The sequence below is a fragment of the Amia ocellicauda genome, unplaced genomic scaffold (genome assembly GCF_036373705.1).
Source record: "Amia ocellicauda isolate fAmiCal2 unplaced genomic scaffold, fAmiCal2.hap1 HAP1_SCAFFOLD_41, whole genome shotgun sequence".
Classification (NCBI taxonomy): Eukaryota; Metazoa; Chordata; class Actinopteri; order Amiiformes; family Amiidae; genus Amia; species Amia ocellicauda.
In genome coordinates, this window is record NW_027102981.1 from 870,436 (window position 1) to 896,488 (window position 26,053).

At 43.3% G+C, this 26,053-nt stretch overlaps 18 non-coding genes and 4 pseudogenes across 18 annotated transcripts; all 22 read right to left on the minus strand.

The window, feature by feature from the left end:
- Positions 1-803: 803 nt before the first annotated feature.
- Positions 804-922, minus strand: LOC136735398 (5S ribosomal RNA). The gene has a single exon (XR_010811007.1). It is a non-coding gene; the product is annotated as a 5S ribosomal RNA (ribosomal RNA).
- Positions 923-1,977: 1,055 nt separating this feature from the next.
- On the minus strand, positions 1,978-2,086 carry LOC136735495 (uncharacterized; annotated as a pseudogene).
- A 1,053-nt stretch (positions 2,087-3,139) lies between these two features.
- LOC136735774 (5S ribosomal RNA) lies at positions 3,140-3,258 on the minus strand. The gene has a single exon (XR_010811303.1). It is a non-coding gene; the product is annotated as a 5S ribosomal RNA (ribosomal RNA).
- Positions 3,259-4,313: 1,055 nt separating this feature from the next.
- LOC136735737 (5S ribosomal RNA) lies at positions 4,314-4,432 on the minus strand. The gene has a single exon (XR_010811267.1). It is a non-coding gene; the product is annotated as a 5S ribosomal RNA (ribosomal RNA).
- Positions 4,433-5,487: 1,055 nt separating this feature from the next.
- LOC136735836 (5S ribosomal RNA) lies at positions 5,488-5,606 on the minus strand. Its single transcript, XR_010811362.1, has one exon. It is a non-coding gene; the product is annotated as a 5S ribosomal RNA (ribosomal RNA).
- Positions 5,607-6,672: 1,066 nt separating this feature from the next.
- On the minus strand, positions 6,673-6,791 carry LOC136735478 (uncharacterized; annotated as a pseudogene).
- Positions 6,792-7,857: 1,066 nt separating this feature from the next.
- Positions 7,858-7,976, minus strand: LOC136735243 (5S ribosomal RNA). The gene has a single exon (XR_010810862.1). It is a non-coding gene; the product is annotated as a 5S ribosomal RNA (ribosomal RNA).
- Positions 7,977-9,042: 1,066 nt separating this feature from the next.
- On the minus strand, positions 9,043-9,161 carry LOC136735129 (5S ribosomal RNA). The gene has a single exon (XR_010810752.1). It is a non-coding gene; the product is annotated as a 5S ribosomal RNA (ribosomal RNA).
- A 1,066-nt stretch (positions 9,162-10,227) lies between these two features.
- Positions 10,228-10,346, minus strand: LOC136735179 (5S ribosomal RNA). The gene has a single exon (XR_010810800.1). It is a non-coding gene; the product is annotated as a 5S ribosomal RNA (ribosomal RNA).
- A 1,055-nt stretch (positions 10,347-11,401) lies between these two features.
- On the minus strand, positions 11,402-11,520 carry LOC136735180 (5S ribosomal RNA). The gene has a single exon (XR_010810801.1). It is a non-coding gene; the product is annotated as a 5S ribosomal RNA (ribosomal RNA).
- Positions 11,521-12,575: 1,055 nt separating this feature from the next.
- LOC136735650 (5S ribosomal RNA) lies at positions 12,576-12,694 on the minus strand. The gene has a single exon (XR_010811185.1). It is a non-coding gene; the product is annotated as a 5S ribosomal RNA (ribosomal RNA).
- Positions 12,695-13,760: 1,066 nt separating this feature from the next.
- On the minus strand, positions 13,761-13,879 carry LOC136735477 (uncharacterized; annotated as a pseudogene).
- A 1,055-nt stretch (positions 13,880-14,934) lies between these two features.
- On the minus strand, positions 14,935-15,053 carry LOC136735919 (5S ribosomal RNA). The gene has a single exon (XR_010811446.1). It is a non-coding gene; the product is annotated as a 5S ribosomal RNA (ribosomal RNA).
- A 1,056-nt stretch (positions 15,054-16,109) lies between these two features.
- LOC136735920 (5S ribosomal RNA) lies at positions 16,110-16,228 on the minus strand. The gene has a single exon (XR_010811447.1). It is a non-coding gene; the product is annotated as a 5S ribosomal RNA (ribosomal RNA).
- A 1,056-nt stretch (positions 16,229-17,284) lies between these two features.
- Positions 17,285-17,403, minus strand: LOC136735409 (5S ribosomal RNA). The gene has a single exon (XR_010811018.1). It is a non-coding gene; the product is annotated as a 5S ribosomal RNA (ribosomal RNA).
- Positions 17,404-18,468: 1,065 nt separating this feature from the next.
- Positions 18,469-18,587, minus strand: LOC136735200 (5S ribosomal RNA). The gene has a single exon (XR_010810820.1). It is a non-coding gene; the product is annotated as a 5S ribosomal RNA (ribosomal RNA).
- A 1,066-nt stretch (positions 18,588-19,653) lies between these two features.
- On the minus strand, positions 19,654-19,772 carry LOC136735924 (5S ribosomal RNA). Its single transcript, XR_010811451.1, has one exon. It is a non-coding gene; the product is annotated as a 5S ribosomal RNA (ribosomal RNA).
- A 1,066-nt stretch (positions 19,773-20,838) lies between these two features.
- Positions 20,839-20,957, minus strand: LOC136735290 (5S ribosomal RNA). Its single transcript, XR_010810906.1, has one exon. It is a non-coding gene; the product is annotated as a 5S ribosomal RNA (ribosomal RNA).
- Positions 20,958-22,012: 1,055 nt separating this feature from the next.
- Positions 22,013-22,131, minus strand: LOC136735652 (5S ribosomal RNA). Its single transcript, XR_010811186.1, has one exon. It is a non-coding gene; the product is annotated as a 5S ribosomal RNA (ribosomal RNA).
- A 1,066-nt stretch (positions 22,132-23,197) lies between these two features.
- LOC136735653 (5S ribosomal RNA) lies at positions 23,198-23,316 on the minus strand. Its single transcript, XR_010811187.1, has one exon. It is a non-coding gene; the product is annotated as a 5S ribosomal RNA (ribosomal RNA).
- A 1,055-nt stretch (positions 23,317-24,371) lies between these two features.
- On the minus strand, positions 24,372-24,490 carry LOC136735214 (5S ribosomal RNA). The gene has a single exon (XR_010810834.1). It is a non-coding gene; the product is annotated as a 5S ribosomal RNA (ribosomal RNA).
- A 1,066-nt stretch (positions 24,491-25,556) lies between these two features.
- Positions 25,557-25,665, minus strand: LOC136735463 (uncharacterized; annotated as a pseudogene).
- Positions 25,666-26,053: the final 388 nt, after the last annotated feature.

The window sequence follows — 26,053 nt, forward strand, 5'->3', positions numbered from 1 at the left end:
GTCAAGCGCAATCTTGAGAAGGTGTGCATTTCAGTAAGGATTTCAATTGATATGCAGTATGAAACTGAAAGGAGGTTGCATCACTATGATGCATAACATTGCATGTATTGTATTTTCAAGTGTGTGCATTCATCCTGTTGTCATTTTGTTTTGAAAGCATAGGAATCATTCAACAGGTTGCTGAGACAAATGTAAACCAGTAAAACATATGAAGAGAAACAAACCTTGAATATAAGTTCAGTTGTTTAAACATTTGACAAACTATAGTGAGGGGGTAAGAAAACACACAAATCCAGCAGCTCCTGTATTTCAATACACCAGAACCCAATATTATTGGCGAGTCAGGTAATCCATCATCACAGTTCGAGGGCAGGCATCATTTCAGTAATTTCATCCCATTGCATTCACATCCGTGCCTTGAATGAGATTGAATGTGATCTTTGTTCTCAAGTATGCTCCCAAGTTTTACACTTTCGTGCTTTGCATGAATGAAAATGGAACCGTGTGTGTTGAATGAGGCTCCTTGTGAGCACTGAACTTTGTCCGGTGGAGTTCCTTTTTGTGTTGCTGTAATTGTGTCATATCTTGATGAGAAAGATTAGGCAACATTTAGTCACTTCTAGCCATGATGCTCAATTTATTTACGAATGTACGCTAGTTACTAGGGACCGTTTACGTTGGAGAACAAGATCTATTTAATGCCTGTGTATTTGGGGAAGTAAAATCTGAAATAATGATGAAATTGTGTGTATCCAAAGTTAAAACTCGTGATTTGTCGCCCTCTGGTGTGTAAAAGGTGCAAGAGCTTACAGCACCTGGTATTCCCAGGCGGTCTCCCATCCAAGTACTGACCAGGCCCGAGCCTGCTTGGCTTCCGAGATCGGACGAGATCGGGCATATTCAGGATAGTATGGCCGTAAGTCAGGGAGGCTGTCCCTGACGCTCTACTTAAAGGGAAGGAAATATCCGTTTCTGCTGTTCATACTTGCAGTTGAACTGTCTCTCTACTCTAAAGCCCGGGACACAGCAGCGCGCCGCAGACAGTCCCTGCTAACACGCCACGTTGTGGCAACATTGTGCGTTAGCTGGGGTGCCACACCAGACCGGAACTATATTTTACAAAACGAACACATTGTCTTGATAAAACAGCTGTAATTGAGTGCCTGACACGCCAGTCAAGCGCAATCTTGAGAAGGTGTGCATTTCAGTAAGGATTTCAATTGACATGCAGTATGAAACTGAAAGGAGGTTGCATCACTTTGATGCATAACATTGCATGTATTGTATTTTCAAGTGTGTGCATTCATCCTGTTGTCATTTTGTTTTGAAAGCAGAAGAATCATTCAACAGGTTGCTGAGACAAATGTAAACCAGTAAAACATATGAAGAGAAACAAACCTTGAATATAAGTTCAGTTGTTTAAACATTTGACAAACTATGGTGAGGGGGTAAGAAAACACACAAATCCAGCAGCTCCTGTATTTCAATACACCAGAACCCAATATTATTGGCGAGTCAGGTAATCCATCATCACAGTTCGAGGGCAGGCATCATTTCAGTAATTTCATCCCGTTGCATTCACATGCGTGCCTTGAATGAGATTGAATGTGATCTTTGCTCTCAAGTATGTACCCAAGTTTTACACTTTCGTGCTTTGCATGAATGGGAATGGAACCGTGTGTGTTGAATGATGCTCCTTGTGAGCACTGAACTTTGTCCGGTGGAGTTCCTTTTTGTGTTGCTGTAATTGTGTCATTTCTTGATGAGAAAGATTAGGCAACATTTAGTCACTTCTAGCCATGATGCTCAATTTATTTACGAATGTACGCTGTTTACTAGGGACCGTTTACGTTGGAGAACAAGATCTATTGTATGCCTGTGTATTTGGGGAAGTCAAATCTGAAATAATGATGAAATTGCGTGTATCCAAAGTTAAAACTCGTGATTTGTCGCCCTCTGGTGTGTAAAAGATGCAAAAGCTTACAGCACCTGGTATTCCCAGGTGGTCTCCCATCCAAGTACTGACCAGGCCCGAGCCTGCTTAGCTTCCGAGATCGGACGTATTCAGGCTAGTATGGCCGTAAGCCAGGGAGGCTGTCCCTGACGCACTACTTAAAGGGAAGGCAATATCCGTTTCTGCCGCTCATACTTGCAGTTGAACTGTCTCTCTACTCTAAAGTCCGGGACACACCAGCGCGCCGCAGACAGTCCCTGCTAACATGCCACGTTGTGGCAACATTGTGCGTTAGCTGGGGTGCCACACCAGACCGGAACTATATTTTACAAAACGAACACATTGTCTTGATAAAACAGCTGTAATTGAGTGCCTGACACGCCAGTCAAGCGCAATCTTGAGAAGGTGTGCATTTCAGTAAGGATTTCAATTGACATGCAGTATGAAACTGAAAGGAGGTTGCATCACTATGATGCATAACATTGCATGTATTGTATTTTCAAGTGTGTGCATTCATCCTGTTGTCATTTTGTTTAAAAAGCAGAAGAATCATTCAACAGGTTGCTGAGACAATTGTAAACCAGTAAAACATATGAAGAGAAACAAACCTTGAATATAAGTTCAGTTGTTTAAACATTTGACAAACTATGGTGAGGGGGTAAGAAAACACACAACCAGCAGCTTCTGTATTTCAATACACCAGAACCCAATTTTATTGGCGAGTCGGGTAGTCCATCATCACAGTTCGAGGGCAGGCATCATTTCAGTAATTTCATCCCGTTGCATTCACATCCGTGCCTTGAATGAGATTGAATGTGATCTTTACTCTCAAGTATATTCCCAAGTTTTACACTTTCGTGGTTTGCATGAATGGGAATGGAACCGTGTGTGTTGAATGAGGCTCCTTGTGAGCACTGAACTTTGTCCAGTGGAGTTCCTTTTTGTGTTGCTGTAATTTTGTCATTTCTTGATGAGAAAGATTAGGCAACATTTAGTCACTTCTAGCCATGATGCTCAATTTATTTATGAATGTACACTAGTTACTAGGGACCGTTGACGTTGGAGAACAAGATCTATTGTATGCCTGTGTATTTGGGGAAGTAAAATCTGAAATAATGATGAAATTGCGTGTATCCAAAGTTAAATCTCGTGATTTGTCGCCCTCTGTTGTGTTAAAGGTGCAAAAGCTTACAGCACCTGGTATTCCCAGGCGGTCTCCCATTCAAGTACTGACCAGGCCCGAGCCTGCTTAGCTTCCGAGATCGGACGAGATCGGGCGTATTCAGGCTAGTATGGCCGTAAGCCAGGGAGGCTGTCCCTGACGCTCTACTTAAAGGGAAGGCAATATCCGTTTCTGCCGTTCATACTTACAGTTGAACTATCTCTCTACTCTAAAGCCCGGGACACACCAGCGCGCCGCAGACAGTCCCTGCTAACATGCAACGTTGTGGCAACGTTGTGCGTTAGCTGGGGTGCCACACCAGACCGGAACTATATTTTACAAAACGAACACATTGTCTTGATAATACAGCTGTAATTGAGTGCCTGACACGCCAGTCAAGCGCAATCTTGAGAACGTGTGCATTTCAGTAAGGATTTCAATTGACATGCAGTGTGAAACTGAAAGGAGGTTGCATCACTATGATGCATAACATTGCATGTATTGTATTTTCAAGTGTGTGCATTCATCCTGTTGTTATTTTGTTTTGAAAGCAGACGAATCATTCAACAGGTTGCTGAGACAAATATAAACCAGTAAAACATATGAAGAGAAACAAACCTTGAATATAAGTTCAGTTGTTTAAACATTTGACAAACTATGGTGAGGGGGTAAGAAAACACACAAATCCAGCAGCTCCTGTATTTCAATACACCAGAACCCAATATTAATGGCGAGTCGGGTAGTCCATCATCACAGTTCGAGGGCAGGCATCATTTCAGTAATTTCATCCCGTTGCATTCACATCCGTGCCTTGAATGAGATTGAATGTGATCTTTGCTCTCAAGTATGTTCCCAAGTTTTACACTTTCGTGCTTTGCATGAATGGGAATGGAACCGTGTGTGTTGAATGAGGCTCCTTGTGAGCACTGAACTTTGACCAGTGGAGTTCCTTTTTGTGTTGCTGTAATTGTGTCATTTCTCGATGAGAAAGATTAGGCAACATTTAGTCAATTCTAGCCATGATGCTCAATTTATTTACGAATGTACCCTAGTTACTAGGGACCGTTTACGTTGGAGAACAAGATCTATTGTATGCCTGTGTATTTGGGGAAGTCAAATCTGAAATAATGATGAAATTGCGTGTATCCAAAGTTAAAACTCGTGATTTGTCGCCCTCTGGTGTGTAAAAGATGCAAAAGCTTACAGCACCTGGTATTCCCAGGCGGTCTCCCATCCAAGTACTGATCAGGCCCGAGCCTGCTTAGCTTCCGAGATCGGACGAGATCGGGCGTATTCAGGCTAGTATGGCCGTAAGCCAGGGAGGCTATCCCTGACGCTCTACTTAAAGGGAAGGCAATATCCGTTTCTGCCGCTCATACTTGCAGTTGAACTGTCTCTCTACTCTAAAGTCCGGGACACACCAGCGCGCCGCAGACAGTCCCTGCTAACACGAAACGTTGTGGCAACGTTGTGCGTTAGCTGGGGTGCCACACCAGACCGGAACTATATTTTACAAAACGAACACATTGTCTTGATAAAACAGCTGTAATTGAGTGCCTGACACGCCAGTCAAGCGCAATCTTGAGAAGGTGTGCATTTCAGAAAGGATTTCAATTGACATGCAGTATGAAACTGAAAGGAGGTTGCATCACTATGATGCATAACATTGCATGTATTGTATTTTCAAGTGTGTGCATTCATCCTGTTGTCATTTTGTTTTGAAAGCAGAAGAATCATTCAACAGGTTGCTGAGACAAATGTAAACCAGTAAAACATATGAAGAGAAACAAACCTTGAATATAAGTTCAGTTGTTTAAACATTTGACAAACTATGGTGAGGGGGTAAGAAAACACACAAATTCAGCAGCTCCTGTATTTCAATACACCAGAACCCAATATTATTGGCGAGTCGGGTAGTCCATCATCACAGTTCGAGGGCAGGCATCATTTCAGTAATTTCATCCCGTTGCATTCACATCCGTGCCTTGAATGAGATTGAATGTGATCTTTGCTCTCAAGTATGTTCCCAAGTTTTACACTTTCGTGCTTTGCATGAATGGGAATGGAACCGTGTGTGTTGAATGAGGCTCCTTGTGAGCACTGAACTTTGTCCGGTGGAGTTCCTTTTTGTGTTGCTGTAATTGTGTCATTTCTCGATGAGAAAGATTAGGCAACATTTAGTCACTTCTAGCCATGATGCTCAATTTATTTACGAATGTACCCTAGTTACTAGGGACCGTTTACGTTGGAGAACAAGATCTATTGTATGCCTGTGTATTTGGGGAAGTCAAATCTGAAATAATGATGAAATTGCGTGTATCCAAAGTTAAAACTCGTGATTTGTCGCCCTCTGGTGTGTAAAAGATGCAAAAGCTTACAGCACCTGGTATTCCCAGGCGGTCTCCCATCCAAGTACTGACCAGGCCCGAGCCTGCTTGGCTTCCGAGATCGGACGAGATCGGGCGTATTCAGGCTAGTATGGCCGTAAGCCAGGGAGGTTGTCCCTGACGCTCTACTTAAAGGGAAGGCAATATCCGTTTCTGCCGTTCATACTTACAGTTGAACTGTCTCTCTACTCTAAAGCCCGGGACACACCAGCGCGCCGCAGACAGTCCCTGCTAACACGTCACGTTGTGGCAACATTGTGGCAACGTTGTGCGTTAGCTGGGGTGCCACACCAGACCGGAACTATGTATTACAAAACGAACACATTGTCTTGATAAAACAGCTGTAATTGAGTGCCTGACACGCCAGTCAAGCGCAATTTTGAGAAGGTGTGCATTTCAGTAAGGATTTCAATTGACATGCAGTATGAAACTGAAAGGAGGTTGCATCACTATGATGCATAACATTGCATGTATTGTATTTTCAAGTGTGTGCATTCATCCTGTTGTCATTTTGTTTTGAAAGCAGAAGAATCATTCAACAGGTTGCTGAGACAAATGTAAACCAGTAAAACATATGAAGAGAAACAAACCTTGAATATAAGTTCAGTTGTTTAAACATTTGACAAACTATGGTGAGGGGGTAAGAAAACACACAAATCCAGCAGCTCCTGTATTTCAATACACCAGAACCCAATATTATTGGCGAGTCGGGTAGTCCATCATCACAGTTCGAGGGCAGGCATCATTTCAGTAATTTCATCCCGTTGCATTCACATCCGTGCCTTGAATGAGATTGAATGTGATCTTTGCTCTCAAGTATGTTCCCAAGTTTTACACTTTCGTGCTTTGCATGAATGGGAATGGAACCGTGTGTGTTGAATGAGGCTCCTTGTGAGCACTGAACATTGTCCAGTGGAGTTCCTTTTTGTGTTGCTGTAATTGTGTCATTTCTCGATGAGAAAGATTAGGCAACATTTAGTCACTTCTAGCCATGATGCTCAATTTATTTACGAATGTACCCTAGTTACTAGGGACCGTTTACGTTGGAGAACAAGATCTATTGTATGACTGTGTATTTGGGGAAGTCAAATCTGAAATAATGATGAAATTGCGTGTATCCAAAGTTAAAACTCGTGATTTGTCGCCCTCTGGTGTGTAAAAGATGCAAAAGATTACAGCACCTGGTATTCCCAGGCGGTCTCCCATCCAAGTACTGACCAGGAACGAGCCTGCTTAGCTTCCAAGATCAGACGAGATCGGGCGTATTCAGGCTAGTATTGCCGTAAGCCAGGAAGGCTGTCCCTGACGCTCTACTTAAAGGGAAGGCAATATCCGTTTCTGCCGTTCATACTTACAGTTGAACTGTCTCTCTACTCTAAAGCCCGGGACACACCAGCGCGCCGCAGACAGTCCCTGCTAACACGCCACGTTGTGGCAACATTGTGGCAACGTTGTGCGTTAGCTGGGGTGCCACACCAGACCGGAATTATATATTACAAAACGAACACATTCTCTTGATAAAACAGCAGTAATTGAGTGCCTGACACGCCAGTCAAGCGCAATCTTGAGAAGGTGTGCATTTCAGTAAGGATTTCAAATGACATGCAGTATGAAACTGAATGGAGGTTGCATCACTATGATGCATAACATTGCATGTATTGTATTTTCAAGTGTGTGCATTCATCCTGTTGTCATTTTGCTTTGAAAGCAGAAGAATCATTCAACAGGTTGCTGAGACAAATGTAAACCAGTAAAACATATGAAGAGAAACAAACCTTGAATATAAGTTCAGTTGTTTAAACATTTGACAAACTATGGTGAGGGGGTAAGAAAACACACAAATCCAGCAGCTCCTGTATTTCAATACACCAGAACCCAATATTATTGGCGAGTCGGGTAGTCCATCATCACAGTTCGAGGGCAGGCATCATTTCAGTAATTTCATCCCGTTGCATTCACATCCGTGCCTTGAATGAGATTGAATGTGATCTTTGCTCTCAAGTATGTTCCCAAGTTTTACACTTTCGTGCTTTGCATGAATGGGAATGGAACCGTGTGTGTTGAATGAGGCTCCTTGTGAGCACTGAACTTTGTCCGGTGGAGTTCCTTTTTGTGTTGCTGTAATTGTGTCATTTCTCGATGAGAAAGATTAGGCAACATTTAGTCACTTCTAGCCATGATGCTCAATTTATGTACGAATGTACCCTAGTTACTAGGGACCGTTTACGTTGGAGAACAAGATCTATTGTATGCCTGTGTATTTGGGGAAGTCAAATCTGAAATAATTATGAAATTGCGTGTATCCAAAGTTAAAACTCGTGATTTGTCGCCCTCTGGTGTGTAAAAGATGCAAAAGCTTACAGCACCTGGTATTCCCAGGCGGTCTCCCATCCAAGTACTGACCAGGCCCGAGCCTGCTTGGCTTCCGAGATCGGACAAGATCGGGCGTATTCAGGCTAGTATGGCCGTAAGCCAGGGAGGTTGTCCCTGACGCTCTACTTAAAGGGAAGGCAATATCCGTTTCTGCCGTTCATACTTACAGTTGAACTGTCTCTCTACTCTAAAGCCCGGGACACACCAGCGCGCCGCAGCCAGTCCCTGCTAACACGCCACGTTGTGGCAACGTTGTGCGTTAGCTGGGGTGCCACACCAGACCGGAACTATATTTTACAAAACGAACACATTGTCTTGATAATACAGCTGTAATTGAGTGCCTGACACGCCAGTCAAGCGCAATCTTGAGAAGGTGTGCATTTCAGTAAGGATTTCAATTGACATGCAGTATGAAACTGAAAGGAGGTTGCATCACTATGATGCATAACATTGCATGTATTGTATTTTCAAGTGTGTGCATTCATCCTGTTGTCATTTTGTTTTGAAAGCAGAAGAATCATTCAACAGGTTGCTGAGACAAATGTAAACCAGTAAAACATATGAAGAGAAACAAACCTTGAATATAAGTTCAGTTGTTTAAACATTTGACAAACTATGGTGAGGGGGTAAGAAAACACACAAATCCAGCAGCTCCTGTATTTCAATACACCAGAACCCAATATTATTGGCGAGTCGGTTAGTCCATCATCACAGTTCGAGGGCAGGCATCATTTCAGTAATTTCATCCCGTTGCATTCACATCCGTGCCTTGAATGAGATTGAATGTGATCTTTGCTCTCAAGTATGTTCTCAAGTATGTTCCCAAGTTTTACACTTTCGTGCTTTGCATGAATGGGAATGGAACCGTGTGTGTTGAATGATGCTCCTTGTGAGCACTGAACTTTGTCCGGTGGAGTTCCTTTTTTGTTGCTGTAATTGTGTCATTTCTTGATGAGAAAGATTAGGCAACATTTAGTCACTTCTAGCCATGATGCTCAATTTATTGACGAATGTACCCTATTTACTAGGGACCGTTTACGTTGGAGAACAAGATCTATTGTATGCCTGTGTATTTGGGGAAGTAAAATCTGAAATAATGATGAAATTGCGTGTATCCAAAGTTAAAACTCGTGATTTGTCGCCCTCTGGTGTGTAAAAGGTGCAAAAGCTTACAGCACCTGGTATTCCCAGGCGGTCGCCCATCCAAGTACTAACCAGGCCCGAGTCTGCTTGGCTTCCGAGATCGGACGAGATCGGGCGTATTCAGGCTAGTATGGCCGTAAGCCAGGGAGGCTGTCCCTGACGCTCTACTTAAAGGGAAGGCAATATCCGTTTCTGCCGTTCATACTTACAGTTGAACTGTCTCTCTACTCTAAAGCCCGGGACACACCAGCGCGCCGCAGACAGTCCCTTCTTACACGCCACGTTGTGGCAACGTTGTGGCAACGTTGTGCGTTAGCTGGGGTGTCACACCAGACCGGAACTATATTTTACAAAACGAACACATTGTCTTGATAAAACAGCTGTAATTGAGTGCCTGACACGCCAGTCAAGCGCAATCTTGAGAAGGTGTGCATTTCAGTAAGGATTTCAATTGACATGCAGTATGAAACTGAAAGGAGGTTGCATCACTATGATGCATAACATTGCATGTAGTGTATTTTCAAGTGTGTGCATTCATCCTTTTGTCATTTTGTTTTGAAAGCAGAAGAATCATTCAACAGGTTGCTGAGACAAATGTAAACCAGTAAAACATATGAAGAGAAACAAACCTTGAATATAAGTTCAGTTGTTTAAACATTTGACAAACTATGGTGAGGGGTTAAGAAAACACACAAATCCAGCAGCTCCTGTATTTCAATACACCAGAACCCAATATTATTGGCGAGTCGGGTAGTCCATCATCACAGTTCGAGGGCAGGCATCATTTCAGTAATTTCATCCCGTTGCATTCACATCCGTGCCTTGAATGAGATTGAATGTGATCTTTGCTCTCAAGTATGTTCCCAAGTTTTACACTTTCGTGCTTTGCATGAATGGGAATGGAACCGTGTGTGTTGAATGAGGCTCCTTGTGAGCACTGAACTTTGTCCGGTGGAGTTCCTTTTTGTGTTGCTGTAATTGTGTCATTTCTCGATGAGAAAGATTAGGCAACATTTAGTCACTTCTAGCCATGATGCTCAATTTATTTATGAATATACCCTAGTTACTAGGGACCGTTTACGTTGGAGAACAAGATCTATTGTATGCCTGTGTATTTGGGGAAGTCAAATCTGAAATAATGATGAAATTGCGTGTATCCAAAGTTAAAACTCGTGATTTGTCGCCCTCTGTTGTGTAAAAGATGCAAAAGCTTACAGCACCTGGTATTCCCAGGCGGTCTCCCATCCAAGTACTGTCCAGGCCTGAGCCTGCTTAGCTTCCGAGATCGGACGAGATCGTGCGTATTCAGACTAGTATGGCCGTAAGCCAGGGAGGGTGTCCCTGACGCTCTACTTAAAGGGAAGGCAATATCCGTTTCTGCCGCTCATACTTGCAGTTGAACTGTCTCTCTACTCTAAAGTCCGGGACACACCAGCGCGCCGCAGACAGTCCCTGCTAACACGAAACGTTGTGGCAACGTTGTGCGTTAGCTGGGGTGCCACACCAGACCGGAACTATATTTTACAAAACGAACACATTGTCTTGATAAAACAGCTGTAATTGAGTGCCTGACACGCCAGTCAAGCGCAATCTTGAGAAGGTGTGCATTTCAGTAAGGATTTCAATTGACATGCAGTATGAAACTGAAAGGAGGTTGCATCACTATGATGCATAACATTGCATGTAGTGTATTTTCAAGTGTGTGCATTCATCCTGTTGTCATTTTGTTTTGAAAGCAGAAGAATCATTCAACAGGTTGCTGAGACAAATGTAAACCAGTAAAACATATGAAGAGAAACAAACCTTGAATATAAGTTCAGTTGTTTAAACATTTGACAAACTATGGTGAGGGGGTAAGAAAACACACAAATCCAGCAGCTCCTGTATTTCAATACACCAGAAACCAATATTATTGGCGAGTCGGGTAGTCCATCATCACAGTTCGAGGGCAGGCATCATTTCAGTAATTTCATCCCGTTGCATTCACATCCGTGCCTTGAATGAGATTGAATGTGATCTTTGCTCTCAAGTATGTTCCCAAGTTTTACACTTTCGTGCTTTGCATGAATGGGAATGGAACCGTGTGTGTTGAATGAGGCTCCTTGTGAGCACTGAACTTTGTCCGGTGGAGTTCCTTTTTGTGTTGCTGTAATTGTGTCATTTCTCGATGAGAAAGATTAGGCAACATTTAGTCACTTCTAGCCATGATGCTCAATTTATTTATGAATATACCCTAGTTACTAGGGACCGTTTACGTTGGAGAACAAGATCTATTGTATGCCTGTGTATTTGGGGAAGTCAAATCTGAAATAATGATGAAATTGCGTGTATCCAAAGTTAAAACTCGTGATTTGTCGCCCTCTGTTGTGTAAAAGATGCAAAAGCTTACAGCACCTGGTATTCCCAGGCGGTCTCCCATCCAAGTACTGTCCAGGCCTGAGCCTGCTTAGCTTCCGAGATCGGACGAGATCGTGCGTATTCAGACTAGTATGGCCGTAAGCCAGGGAGGGTGTCCCTGACGCTCTACTTAAAGGGAAGGCAATATCCGTTTCTGCCGCTCATACTTGCAGTTGAACTGTCTCTCTACTCTAAAGTCCGGGACACACCAGCGCGCCGCAGACAGTCCCTGCTAACACGAAACGTTGTGGCAACGTTGTGCGTTAGCTGGGGTGCCACACCAGACCGGAACTATATTTTACAAAACGAACACATTGTCTTGATAATACAGCTGTAATTGAGTGCCTGACACGCCAGTCAAGCGCAATCTTGAGAAGGTGTGCATTTCAGTAAGGATTTCAATTGACATGCAGTATGAAACTGAAAGGAGGTTGCATCACTATGATGCATAACATTGCATGTATTGTATTTTCAAGTGTGTGCATTCATCCTGTTGTCATTTTGTTTTGAAAGCAGAAGAATCATTCAACAGGTTGCTGAGACAAATGTAAACCAGTAAAACATATGAAGAGAAACAAACCTTGAATATAAGTTCAGTTGTTTAAACATTTGACAAACTATGGTGAGGGGGTAAGAAAACACACAAATCCAGCAGCTCCTGTATTTCAATACACCAGAACCCAATATTATTGGCGAGTCGGGTAGTCCATCATCACAGTTCGAGGGCAGGCATCATTTCAGTAATTTCATCCCGTTGCATTCACATCCGTGCCTTGAATGAGATTGAATGTGATCTTTGCTCTCAAGTATGTTCCCAAGTTTTACACTTTCGTGCTTTGCATGAATGGGAATGGAACCGTGTGTGTTGAATGAGGTTCCTTGTGAGCACTGAACTTTGTCCGGTGGAGTTCCTTTTTGTGTTGCTGTAATTGTGTCATTTCTCGATGAGAAAGATTAGGCAACATTTAGTCACTTCTAGCCATGATGCTCAATTTATTTACGAATGTACCCTAGTTACTAGGGACCGTTTACGTTGGAGAACAAGATCTATTGTATGCCTGTGTATTTGGGGAAGTCAAATCTGAAATAATGATGAAATTGCGTGTATCCAAAGTTAAAACTCGTGATTTGTCGCCCTCTGGTGTGTAAAAGATGCAAAAGCTTACAGCACCTGGTATTCCCAGGCGGTCTCCCATCCAAGTACTGACCAGGCCCGAGCCTGCTTAGCTTCCGAGATCGGACGAGATCGGGCGTATTCAGGCTAGTATGGCCGTAAGCCAGGGAGGGTGTCCCTGACGCTCTAGTTAAAGGGAAGGCAATATCCGTTTCTGCCGCTCATACTTACAGTTGAACTGTCTCTCTACTCTAAAGCCCGGGACACACCAGCGCGCCGCAGACAGTCCCTGCTAACACGCCACGTTGTGGCAACGTTGTGGCAACGTTGTGCGTTAGCTGGGGTGCCACACCAGACCGGAACTATATTTTACAAAACGAACACATTGTCTTGATAAAACAGCTGTAATTGAGTGCCTGACACGCCAGTCAAGCGCAATCTTGAGAAGGTGTGCATTTCAGTAAGGATATCAATTGACATGCAGTATGAAACTGAAAGGAGGTTGCATCACTATGATGCATAACATTGCATGTATTATATTTTCAAGTGTGTGCATTCATCCTGTTGTCATTTTGTTTTGAAAGCAGAAGAATCATTCAACAGGTTGCTGAGACAAATGTAAACCAGTAAAACATATGAAGAGAAACAAACCTTGAATATAAGTTCAGTTGTTTAAACATTTGACAAACTATGGTGAGGGGGTAAGAAAACACACAAATCCAGCAGCTCCTGTATTTCAATACACCAGAAGCCAATATTATTGGCGAGTCGGGTAGTCCATCATCACAGTTCGAGGGCAGGCATCATTTCAGTAATTTCATCCCGTTGCATTCACATCCATGCCTTGAATGAGATTGAATGTGATCTTTGCTCTCAAGTATGTTCCCAAGTTTTACACTTTCGTGCTTTGCATGAATGGGAATGGAACCGTGTGTGTTGAATGAGGCTCCTTGTGAGCACTGAATTTTGTCCGGTGGAGTTCCTTTTTGTGTTGCTGTAATTGTGTCATTTCTTGATGAGAAAGATTAGGCAACATTTAGTCACTTCTAGCCATGATGCTCAATTTATTTACGAATGTACGCTAGTTACTAGGGACCGTTTACGTTGGAGAACAAGATCTATTTTATGCCTGTGTATTTGGGGAAGTCAAATCTGAAATAATGATGAAATTGCGTGTATCCAAAGTTAAAACTCGTGATTTGTCGCCCTCTGGTGTGTAAAAGGTGCAAGAGGTTACAGCACCTGGTATTCCCATGCGGTCTCCCATCCAAGTACTGACCAGGCCCGAGCCTGCTTGGCTTCCGAGATCGGACGAGATCGGGCATATTCAGGATAGTATGGCCGTAAGTCAGGGAGGCTGTCCCTGACGCTCTACTTAAAGGGAAGGCAATATCCGTTTCTGCCGTTCATACTTGCAGTTGAACTGTCTCTCTACTCTAAAGCCCGGGACACAGCAGCGCGCCGCAGACAGTCCCTGCTAACACGCCACGTTGTGGCAACATTGTGCGTTAGCTGGGGTGCCACACCAGACCGGAACTATATTTTACAAAACGAACACATTGTCTTGATAATAAAGCTGTAATTGAGTGCCTGACACGCCAGTCAAGCGCAATCTTGAGAAGGTGTGCATTTCAGTAAGGATTTCAATTGACATGCAGTATGAAACTGAAAGGAGGTTGCATCACTATGATGCATAACATTGCATGTATTGTATTTTCAAGTGTGTGCATTCATCCTGTTGTCATTTTGTTTTGAAAGCAGAAGAATCATTCAACAGGTTGCTGAGACAAATGTAAACCAGTAAAACATATGAAGAGAAACAAACCTTGAATATAAGTTCAGTTGTTTAAACATTTGACAAACTATGGTGAGGGGGTAAGAAAACACACAAATCCAGCAGCTCCTGTATTTCAATACACCAGAACCCAATATTATTGGCGAGTCGGGTAGTCCATCATCACAGTTCGAGGGCAGGCATCATTTCAGTAATTTCATCCCGTTGCATTCACATCCGTGCCTTGAATGAGATTGAATGTGATCTTTGCTCTCAAGTATGTTCCCAAGTTTTACACTTTCGTGATTTGCATGAATGGGAATGGAGCCGTGTGTGTTGAATGAAGCTCCTTGTGAGCACTGAACATTGTCCGGTGGAGTTCCTTTTTGTGTTGCTGTAATTGTGTCATTTCTCGATGAGAAAGATTAGGCAACATTTAGTCACTTCTAGCCATGATGCTCAATTTATTTACGAATGTACCCTAGTTACTAGGGACCGTTTACGTTGGAGAACAAGATCTATTGTATGCCTGTGTATTTGGGTAAATCAAATCTGAAATAATGATGAAATTGCGTGTATCCAAAGTTAAAACTCGTGATTTGTCGCCCTCTGGTGTGTAAAAGATGCAAAAGCTTACAGCACCTGGTATTCCCAGGCAGTCTCCCATCCAAGTACTGACCAGGCCCGAGCCTGCTTAGCTTCCGAGATCGGACGAGATCGGGCGTATTCAGGCTAGTATGGCCGTAAGCCAGGGAGGCTGTCCCTGACACTCTACTCAAAGGGAAGGCAATATCCGTTTCTGCCGTTCATACTTACAGTTGAACTGTCTCTCTACTCTAAAGCCCGGGACACACCAGCGCGCCGCAGACAGTCCCTGCTAACATGCCACGTTGTGGCAACGTTGTGCGTTAGCTGGGGTGCCACACCAGACCGGAACTATATTTTACAAAACGAACACATTTGTCTTGATAAAACAGCTGTAATTGAGTGCCTGACACGCCAGTCAAGCGCAATCTTGAGAAGGTGTGCATTTCAGTAAGGATTTCAATTGACATGCAGTATGAAACTGAAAGGAGGTTGCATCACTATGATGCATAACATTGCATGTATTGTATTTTCAAGTGTGTGCATTCATCCTGTTGTCATTTTGTTTTGAAAGCAGAAGAATCATTCAACAGGTTGCTGAGACAAATGTAAACCAGTAAAACATATGAAGAGAAACAAACCTTGAATATAAGTTCAGTTGTTTAAACATTTGACAAACTATGGTGAGGGGGTAAGAAAACACACAAATCCAGCAGCTCCTGTATTTCAATACACCAGAACCCAATATTATTGGCGAGTCGGGTAGTCCATCATCACAGTTCGAGGGCAGGCATCATTTCAGTAATTTCATCCCGTTGCATTCACATCCGTGCCTTGAATGAGATTGAATGTGATCTTTGCTCTCAAGTATGTTCCCAAGTTTTACACTTTCGTGATTTGCATGAATGGGAATGGAGCCGTGTGTGTTGAATGAAGCTCCTTGTGAGCACTGAACATTGTCCGGTGGAGTTCCTTTTTGTGTTGCTGTAATTGTGTCATTTCTCGATGAGAAAGATTAGGCAACATTTAGTCACTTCTAGCCATGATGCTCAATTTATTTACGAATGTACCCTAGTTACTAGGGACCGTTTACGTTGGAGAACAAGATCTATTGTATGCCTGTGTATTTGGGTAAATCAAATCTGAAATAATGATGAAATTGCGTGTATCCAAAGTTAAAACTCGTGATTTGTCGCCCTCTGGTGTGTAAAAGATGCAAAAGCTTACAGCACCTGGTATTCCCAGGCAGTCTCCCATCCAAGTACTGACCAGGCCCGAGCCTGCTTAGCTTCCGAGATCGGACGAGATCGGGCGTATTCAGGCTAGTATGGCCGTAAGCCAGGGAGGCTGTCCCTGACACTCTACTCAAAGGGAAGGCAATATCCGTTTCTGCCGTTCATACTTACAGTTGAACTGTCTCTCTACTCTAAAGCCCGGGACACACCAGCGCGCCGCAGACAGTCCCTGCTAACATGCCACGTTGTGGCAACGTTGTGCGTTAGCTGGGGTGCCACACCAGACCGGAACTATATTTTACAAAACGAACACATTTGTCTTGATAAAACAGCTGTAATTGAGTGCCTGACACGCCAGTCAAGCGCAATCTTGAGAAGGTGTGCATTTCAGTAAGGATTTCAATTGACATGCAGTATGAAACTGAAAGGAGGTTGCATCACTATGATGCATAACATTGCATGTATTGTATTTTCAAGTGTGTGCATTCATCCTGTTGTCATTTTGTTTTGAAAGCAGAAGAATCATTCAACAGGTTGCTGAGACAAATGTAAACCAGTAAAACATATGAAGAGAAACAAACCTTGAATATAAGTTCAGTTGTTTAAACATTTGACAAACTATGGTGAGGGGGTAAGAAAACACACAAATCCAGCAGCTCCTGTATTTCAATACACCAGAACCCAATATTATTGGCGAGTCGGGTAGTCCATCATCACAGTTCGAGGGCAGGCATCATTTCAGTAATTTCATCCCGTTGCATTCACATCCGTGCCTTGAATGAGATTGAATGTGATCTTTGCTCTCAAGTATGTTCCCAAGTTTTACACTTTCGTGCTTTGCATGAATGGGAATGGAACCGTGTGTGTTGAATGAGGCTCCTTGTGAGCACTGAACTTTGTCCGGTGGAGTTCCTTTTTGTGTTGCTGTAATTGTGTCATTTCTTGATGAGAAAGATTAGGCAACATTTAGTCACTTCTAGCCATGATGCTCAATTTATTTACGAATGTACCCTAGTTACTAGGGACCGTTTACGTTGGAGAACAAAATGTATTGTATGCCTGTGTATTTGGGGAAGTCAAATCTGAAATAATGATGAAATTGTGTGTATCCAAAGTTAAAAATCGTGATTTGTCACCCTCTGGTGTGTCAAAGGTGCAAAAGCTTAAAGCACCTGGTATTCCCAGGCGGTCTCCTATTCAAGTACTGACCAGGCCCGAGCCTGCTTGGCTTCCGAGATCGGACGAGATCGGGCGTATTCAGGCTAGTATGGCCGTAAGCAAGTGAGACTTTCCCTGACGCTCTACTTAAAGGGAAGGCAATATCCGTTTCTGCCGTTCATACTTACAGTTGAACTGTCTCTCTACTCTAAAGCCCGGGACATACCAGCGTGTCGCAGAAAGTCCCTGCTAACACGCCACGTTGTGGCAACGTTGTGGCAACGTTGTGCATTAGCTGGGGTGCCACACCAGACCGGAACTATATTTTACAAAACGATCACATTGTCTTGATAAAACAGCTGTAATTGAGTGCCTGACACGCCAGTCAAGCGCAATCTTGAGAAGGTGTGCATTTCAGTAAGGATATCAATTGACATGCAGTATGAAACTGAAAGGAGGTTGCATCACTATGATGCATAACATTGCATGTATTGTATTTTCAAGTGTGTGCATTCATCCTGTTGTCATTTTGTTTTGAAAGCAGAAGAATCATTCAACAGGTTGCTGAGACAAATGTAAACCAGTAAAACATATGAAGAGAAACAAACCTTGAATATAAGTTCAGTTGTTTAAACATTTGACAAACTATGGTGAGGGGGTAAGAAAACACACAAATCCAGCAGCTCCTGTATTTCAATACACCAGAACCCAATATTATTGGCGAGTCGGGTAGTCCATCATCACAGTTCGAGGGCAGGCATCATTTCAGTAATTTCATCCCGTTGCATTCACATCCGTGCCTTGAATGAGATTGAATGTGATCTTTGCTCTCAAGTATGTTCCGAAGTTTTACACTTTCGTGCTTTGCATGAATGGGAATGGAACCGTGTGTGTTGAATGAGGCTCCTTGTGAGCACTGAACTTTGTCCGGTGGAGTTCTTTTTGTGTTGCTGTAATTGTGTCATTTCTCGATGAGAAAGATTAGGCAACATTTAGTCACTTCTAGCCATGATGCTCAATTTATTTACGAATGTACCCTAGTTACTAGGGACCGTTTACGTTGGAGAACAAGATCTATTGTATGCCTGTGTATTTGGGGAAGTAAAACCTGAAATAATGATGAAATTGTCTGTATCCCAAGTTAAAACTCGTGATTTGTCGCCCTCTGGTGTGTAAAAGGTGCAAAAGCTTTCAGCACCTGGTATTCCCAGGCGGTCTCCCATCCAAGTACTGACCAGGCCCAAGCCTGCTTGGCTTCCGAGATCGGACGAGATCGGGCGTATTCAGGCTAGTATGGCCGTAAGCCAGGGAGGCTGTCCCTGACGCTTTACTTAAAGGGAAGGCAATATCCGTTTCTGCCGATCATACTTACAGTTGAACTGTCTCTCTACTCTAAAGCCCGGGACACACCAGTGCGCCGCAGACAGTCCCTGCTAACACGCCACGTTGTGGCAACGTTGTGGCAACGTTGTGCGTTAGCTGGGGTGCCACACCAGACCGGAACTATATTTTACAAAACGAACACATTGTCTTGATAATACAGCTGTAATTGAGTGCCTGACACGCCAGTCAAGCGCAATCTTGAGAAGGTGTGCATTTCAGTAAGGATTTCAATTGACATGCAGTATGAAACTGAAAGGAGGTTGCATCACTATGATGCATAACATTGCATGTATTGTATTTTCAAGTGTGTGCATTCATCCTGTTGTCATTTTGTTTTGAAAGCAGAAGAATCATTCAACAGGTTGCTGAGACAAATGTAAACCAGTAAAACATATGAAGAGAAACAAACCTTGAATATAAGTTCAGTTGTTTAAACATTTGACAAACTATGGTGAGGGGGTAAGAAAACACACAAATCCAGCAGCTCCTGTATTTCAATACACCAGAACCCAATATTATTGGCGAGTCGGGTTGTCCATCATCACAGTTCGAGGGCAGGCATCATTTCAGTAATTTCATCCCGTTGCATTCACATCCGTGCCTTGAATGAGATTGAATGTGATCTTTGCTCTCAAGTATGTTCCCAAGTTTTACACTTTCGTGCTTTGCATGAATGGGAATGGAACCGTGTGTGTTGAATGAGGCTCCTTGTGAGCACTGAACTTTGTCCGGTGGAGTTCCTTTTTGTGTTGCTGTAATTGTGTCATTTCTCGATGAGAAAGATTAGGCAACATTTAGTCACTTCTAGCCATGATGCTCAATTTATTTACGAATGTACCCTAGTTACTAGGGACCGTTTACGTTGGAGAACAAGATCTATTGTATGCCTGTGTATTTGGGGAAGTAAAATCTGAAATAATGATGAAATTGTCTGTATCCCAAGTTAAAACTCGTGATTTGTCGCCCTCTGGTGTGTAAAAGGTACAAAAGCTTACAGCACCTGGTATTCCCAGGCGGTCTCCCATCCAAGTACTGACCAGGCCCGAGCCTGCTTGGCTTCCGAGATCAGACGAGATCGGGCGTATTCAGGCTAGTATGGCCGTAAGCCAGGGAGGCTGTCCCTGACGCTCTACTTAAAGGGATGGCAATATCCGTTTCTGCCGTTCATACTTACAGTTGAACTGTCTCTCTACTCTAAAGCCCGGGACACACCAGTGCGCCGCAGACAGTCCCTGCTAACACGCCACGTTGTGGCAACGTTGTGGCAACGTTGTGCGTTAGCTGGGGTGCCACACCAGACCGGAACTATATACTACAAAACGAACACATTGTCTTGATAAAACAGCTGTAATTGAGTGCCTGACACGCCAGTCAAGCGCAATCTTGAGAAGGTGTGCATTTCAGTAAGGATTTCAATTGACATGCAGTATGAAACTGAAAGGAGGTTGCATCACTATGATGCATAACATTGCATGTATTGTATTTTCAAGTGTGTGCATTCATCCTGTTGTCATTTTGTTTTGAAAGCAGAAGAATCATTCAACAGGTTGCTGAGACAAATGTAAACCAGTAAAACATATGAAGAGAAACAAACCTTGAATATAAGTTCAGTTGTTTAAACATTTGACAAACTATGGTGAGGGGGAAAGAAAACACACACATCCAGCAGCTCCTGTATTTCAATACACCAGAAGCCAATATTATTGGCGAGTCGGGTAGTCCATCATCACAGTTCGAGGGCAGGCATCATTTCAGTTATTTCATCCCGTTGCATTCACATCCGTGCCTTGAATGAGATTGAATGTGATCTTTGCTCTCAAGTATGTTCCCAAGTTTTACACTTTCGTGCTTTGCATGAATGGGAATGGAACCGTGTGTGTTGAATGAGGCTCCTTGTGAGCACTGAACTTTGTCCGGTGGAGTTCCTTTTTGTGTTGCTGTAATTGTGTCATTTCTCGATGAGATAGATTAGGCAACATTTAGTCACTTCTAGCCATGATGCTGAATTTATTTACGAATGTACCCTAGTTTCTAGGGACCGTTTACGTTGGAGAACAAGATCTATTGTATGCCTGTGTATTTGGGGAAGTCAAATCTGAAATAATGATGAAATTGCGTGTATCCAAAGTTAAAACTCGTGATTTGTCGCCCTCTGGTGTGTAAAAGATGAAAAAGCTTACAGCACCTGGTATTCCCAGGCGGTCTCCCATCCAAGTACTGACCAGGCCCGAGCCTGCTTAGCTTCCGAGATCGGACGAGATCGTGCGTATTCAGGCTAGTATGGTCGTAAGCAAGGGAGGCTGTCCCTGACGCTCTACTTAAAGGGAAGGCAATATCCGTTTCTGCCGCTCATACTTGCAGTTGATCTGTCTCTCTACTCTAAAGTCCGGGACACACCAGCGCGCCGCAGACAGTCCCTGCTAACACGAAACGTTGTGGCAACGTTGTGCGTTAGCTGGGGTGCCACACCAGACCGGAACTATATTTTACAAAACGAACACATTGTCTTGATAATACAGCTGTAATTGCGTGCCTGACACGCCAGTCAAGCGCAATCTTGAGAAGGTGTGCATTTCAGTGAGGAATTCAATTGACATGCAGTATGAAACTGAAAGGAGGTTGCATCACTATGATGCATAACATTGCATGTATTGTATTTTCAAGTGTGTGCATTCATCCTGTTGTCATTTTGTTTTGAAAGCAGAAGAATCATTCAACAGGTTGCTGAGACAAATGTAAACCAGTAAAACATATGAAGAGAAACAAACCTTGAATATAAGTTCAGTTGTTTAAACATTTGACAAACTATGGTGAGGGGGTAAGAAAACACACAAATCCAGCAGCTCCTGTATTTCAATACACCAGAACCCAATATTATTGGCGAGTCGGGTAGTCCATCATCACAGTTCGAGGGCAGGCATCATTTCAGTAATTTCATCCCGTTGCATTCACATCCGTGCCTTGAATGAGATTGAATGTGATCTTTGCTCTCAAGTATGTTCCCAAGTTTTACACTTTCGTGCTTTGCATGAATGGGAATGGAACCGTGTGTGTTGAATGAAGCTCCTTGTGAGCACTGAACTTTGTCCGGTGGAGTTCCTTTTTGTGTTGCTGTAATTGTGTCATTTCTCGATGAGAAAGATTAGGCAACATTTAGTCACTTCTAGCCATGATGCTCAATTTATTTACGAATGTACCCTAGTTACTAGGGACCGTTTACGTTGGAGAACAAGATCTATTGTATGCCTGTGTATTTGGGGAAGTCAAATCTGAAATAATGATGAAATTGCGTGTATCCAAAGTTAAAACTTGTGATTTGTCGCCCTCTGGTGTGTAAAAGATGCAAAAGCTTACAGCACCTGGTATTCCCAGGCGGTCTCCCATCCAAGTACTGACCAGGCCCGAGCCTGCTTAGCTTCCGAGATCGGACGAGATCGGGCGTATTCAGGCTAGTATGGCCGTAAGCCAGGGAGGCTGTCCCTGACGCTCTACTTAAAGGGAAGGCAATATCCGTTTCTGCCGTTCATACTTACAGTTGAACTGTCTCTCTACTCTAAAGCCCGGGACACACCAGCACGCCGCAGACAGTCCCTGCTAACACGCCACGTTGTGGCAACATTGTGGCAACGTTGTGCGTTAGCTGGGGTGCCACACCAGACCGGAACTATATATTACAAAACGAACACATTCTCTTGATAAAACAGCTGTAATTGAGTGCCTGACACGCCAGTCAAGCGCAATCTTGAGAAGGTGTGCATTTCAGTAAGGATTTCAATTGACATGCAGTATGAAACTGAAAGGAGGTTGCATCACTATGATGCATAACATTGCATGTATTGTATTTTCAAGTGTGTGCATTCATCCTGTTGTCATTTTGTTTTGAAAGCAGAAGAATCATTCAACAGGTTGCTGAGACAAATGTAAACCAGTAAAACATATGAAGAGAAACAAACCTTGAATATAAGTTCAGTTGTTTAAACATTTGACAAACTATGGTGAGGGGGTAAGAAAACACACAAATCCAGCAGCTCCTGTATTTCAATACACCAGAACCCAATATTATTGGCGAGTCGGGTAGTCCATCATCACAGTTCGAGGGCAGGCATCATTTCAGTAATTTCATCCCGTTGCATTCACATCCGTGCCTTGAATGAGATTGAATGTGATCTTTGCTCTCAAGTATTTTCCCAAGTTTTACACTTTCGTGCTTTGCATGAATGGGAATGGAACCGTGTGTGTTGAATTAGGCTCCTTGTGAGCACTGAACTTTGTCCGGTGGAGTTCCTTTTTGTGTTGCTGTAATTGTGTCATTTCTCGATGAGAAAGATTAGGCAACATTTAGTCACTTCTAGCCATGATGCTCAATTTATTTACGAATGTACACTAGTTACTAGGGATCGTTTACGTTGGAGAACAAGATCTATTCTATGCCTGTGTATTTGGGGAAGTCAAATCTGAAATAATGATGAAATTGCGTGTATCCAAAGTTAAAACTCGTGATTTGTCGCCCTCTGGTGTGTAAAAGATGCAAAAGCTTACAGCACCTGGTATTCCCAGGCGGTCTCCCATCCAAGTACTGACCAGGCCCGAGCCTGCTTAGCTTCCGAGATCGGACGAGATCGGGCGTATTCAGGCTAGTATGGCCGTAAGCCAGGGAGGCTGTCCCTGACGCTCTACTTAAAGGGAAGGCAATATCCGTTTCTTCCGCTCATACTTGCAATTGAACTGTCTCTCTACTCTAAAGTCCGGGACACACCAGCGCGCCGCAGACAGTCCCTGCTAACACGAAACGTTGTGGCAACGTTGTGCGTTAGCTGGGGTGCCACACCAGACCGGAACTATATATTACAAAACGAACACATTGTCTTGATAAAACAGCTGTAATTGAGTGCCTGACACGCCAGTCAAGCGCAATCTTGAGAAGGTGTGCATTTCAGTAAGGATTTCAATTGACATGCAGTATGAAACTGAAAGGAGGTTGCATCACTATGATGCATAACATTGCATGTATTGTATTTTCAAGTGTGTGCATTCATCCTGTTGTCATTTTGTTTTGAAAGCAGAAGAATCATTCAACAGGTTGCTGAGACAAATGTAAACCAGTAAAACATATGAAGAGAAACAAACCTTGAATATAAGTTCAGTTGTTTAAACATTTGACAAACTATGGTGAGGGGGTAAGAAAACACACAAATCCAGCAGCTCCTGTATTTCAATACACCAGAACCCAATATTATTGGCGAGTCGGGTAGTCCATCATCACAGTTCGAGGGCAGGCATCATTTCAGTAATTTCATCCCGTTGCATTCACATCCGTGCCTTGAATGAGATTGAATGTGATCTTTGCTCTCAAGTATGTTCCCAAGTTTTACACTTTCGTGATTTGCATGAATGGGAATGGAGCCGTGTGTGTTGAATGAAGCTCCTTGTGAGCACTGAACATTGTCCGGTGGAGTTCCTTTTTGTGTTGCTGTAATTGTGTCATTTCTCGATGAGAAAGATTAGGCAACATTTAGTCACTTCTAGCCATGATGCTCAATTTATTTACGAATGTACCCTAGTTACTAGGGACCGTTTACGTTGGAGAACAAGATCTATTGTATGCCTGTGTATTTGGGGAAGTCAAATCTGAAATAATGATGAAATTGCGTGTATCCAAAGTTAAAACTCGTGATTTGTCGCCCTCTGGTGTGTAAAAGATGCAAAAGCTTACAGCACCTGGTATTCCCAGGCGCTCTCCCATCCAAGTACTGACCAGGCCCGAGCCTGCTTAGCTTCCGAGATCGGACGAGATCGGGCGTATTCAGGCTAGTATGGCCGTAAGCCAGGGAGGCTGTCCCTGACGCTCTACTTAAAGGGAAGGCAATATCCGTTTCTGCCGTTCATACTTGCAGTTGAACTGTCTCTCTACTCTAAAGCCCGGGACACACCAGCGCGCCGCAGACAGTCCCTGCTAACACGCCACGTTGTGGCAACATTGTGGCAACGTTGTGCGTTAGCTGGGGTGCCACACCAGACCGGAACTATATATTACAAAACGAACACATTCTCTTGATAAAACAGCTGTAATTGAGTGCCTGACACGCCAGTCAAGCGCAATCTTGAGAAGGTGTGCATTTCAGTAAGGATTTCAATTGACATGCAGTATGAAACTGAAAGGAGGTTGCATCACTATGATGCATAACATTGCATGTATTGTATTTTCAAGTGTGTGCATTCATCCTGTTGTCATTTTGTTTTGAAAGCAGAAGAATCATTCAACAGGTTGCTGAGACAAATGTAAACCAGTAAAACATATGAAGAGAAACAAACCTTGAATATAAGTTCAGTTGTTTAAACATTTGACAAACTATGGTGAGGGGGTAAGAAAACACACAAATCCAGCAGCTCCTGTATTTCAATACACCAGAACCCAATATTATTGGCGAGTCGGGTAGTCCATCATCACAGTTCGAGGGCAGGCATCATTTCAGTAATTTCATCCCGTTGCATTCACATCCGTGCCTTGAATGAGATTGAATGTGATCTTTGCTCTCAAGTATGTTCCCAAGTTTTACACTTTCGTGCTTTGCATGAATGGGAATGGAACCGTGTGTGTTGAATGAGGCTCCTTGTGAGCACTGAACTTTGTCCGGTGGAGTTCCTTTTTGTGTTGCTGTAATTGTGTCATTTCTCGATGAGAAAGATTAGGCAACATTTAGTCACTTCTAGCCATGATGCTCAATTTATTTACGAATGTACCCTAGTTACTAGGGACCGTTTACGTTGGAGAACAAGATCTATTGTATGCCTGTGTATTTGGGGAAGTCAAATCTGAAATAATGATGAAATTGCGTGTATCCAAAGTTAAAACTCGTGATTTGTCGCCCTCTGGTGTGTAAAAGATGCAAAAGCTTACAGCACCTGGTATTCCCAGGCGGTCTCCCATCCAAGTACTGACCAGGCCCGAGCCTGCTTAGCTTCCGAGATCGGGCGTATTCAGGCTAGTATGGCCGTAAGCCAGGGAAGCTGTCCCTGACGCTCTACTTAAAGGGAAGGCAATATCCGTTTCTGCCGCTCATACTTGCAGTTGAACTGTCTCTCTACTCTAAAGCCCGGGACACACCAGCGCGCTGCAGCCAGTCCCTTCTTACATGCCACGTTGTGGCAACATTGTGGCAACGTTGTGCGTTAGCTGGGGTGCCACACCAGACCGGAACTATATATTACAAAACGAACACATTGTCTTGATAAAACAGCTGTAATTGCGTGCCTGACACGCCAGTCAAGCGCAATCTTGAGAAGGTGTGCATTTCAGTAAGGATTTCAATTGACATGCAGTATGAAACTGAAAGGAGGTTGCATCACTATGATGCATAACATTGCATGTATTGTATTTTCAAGTGTGT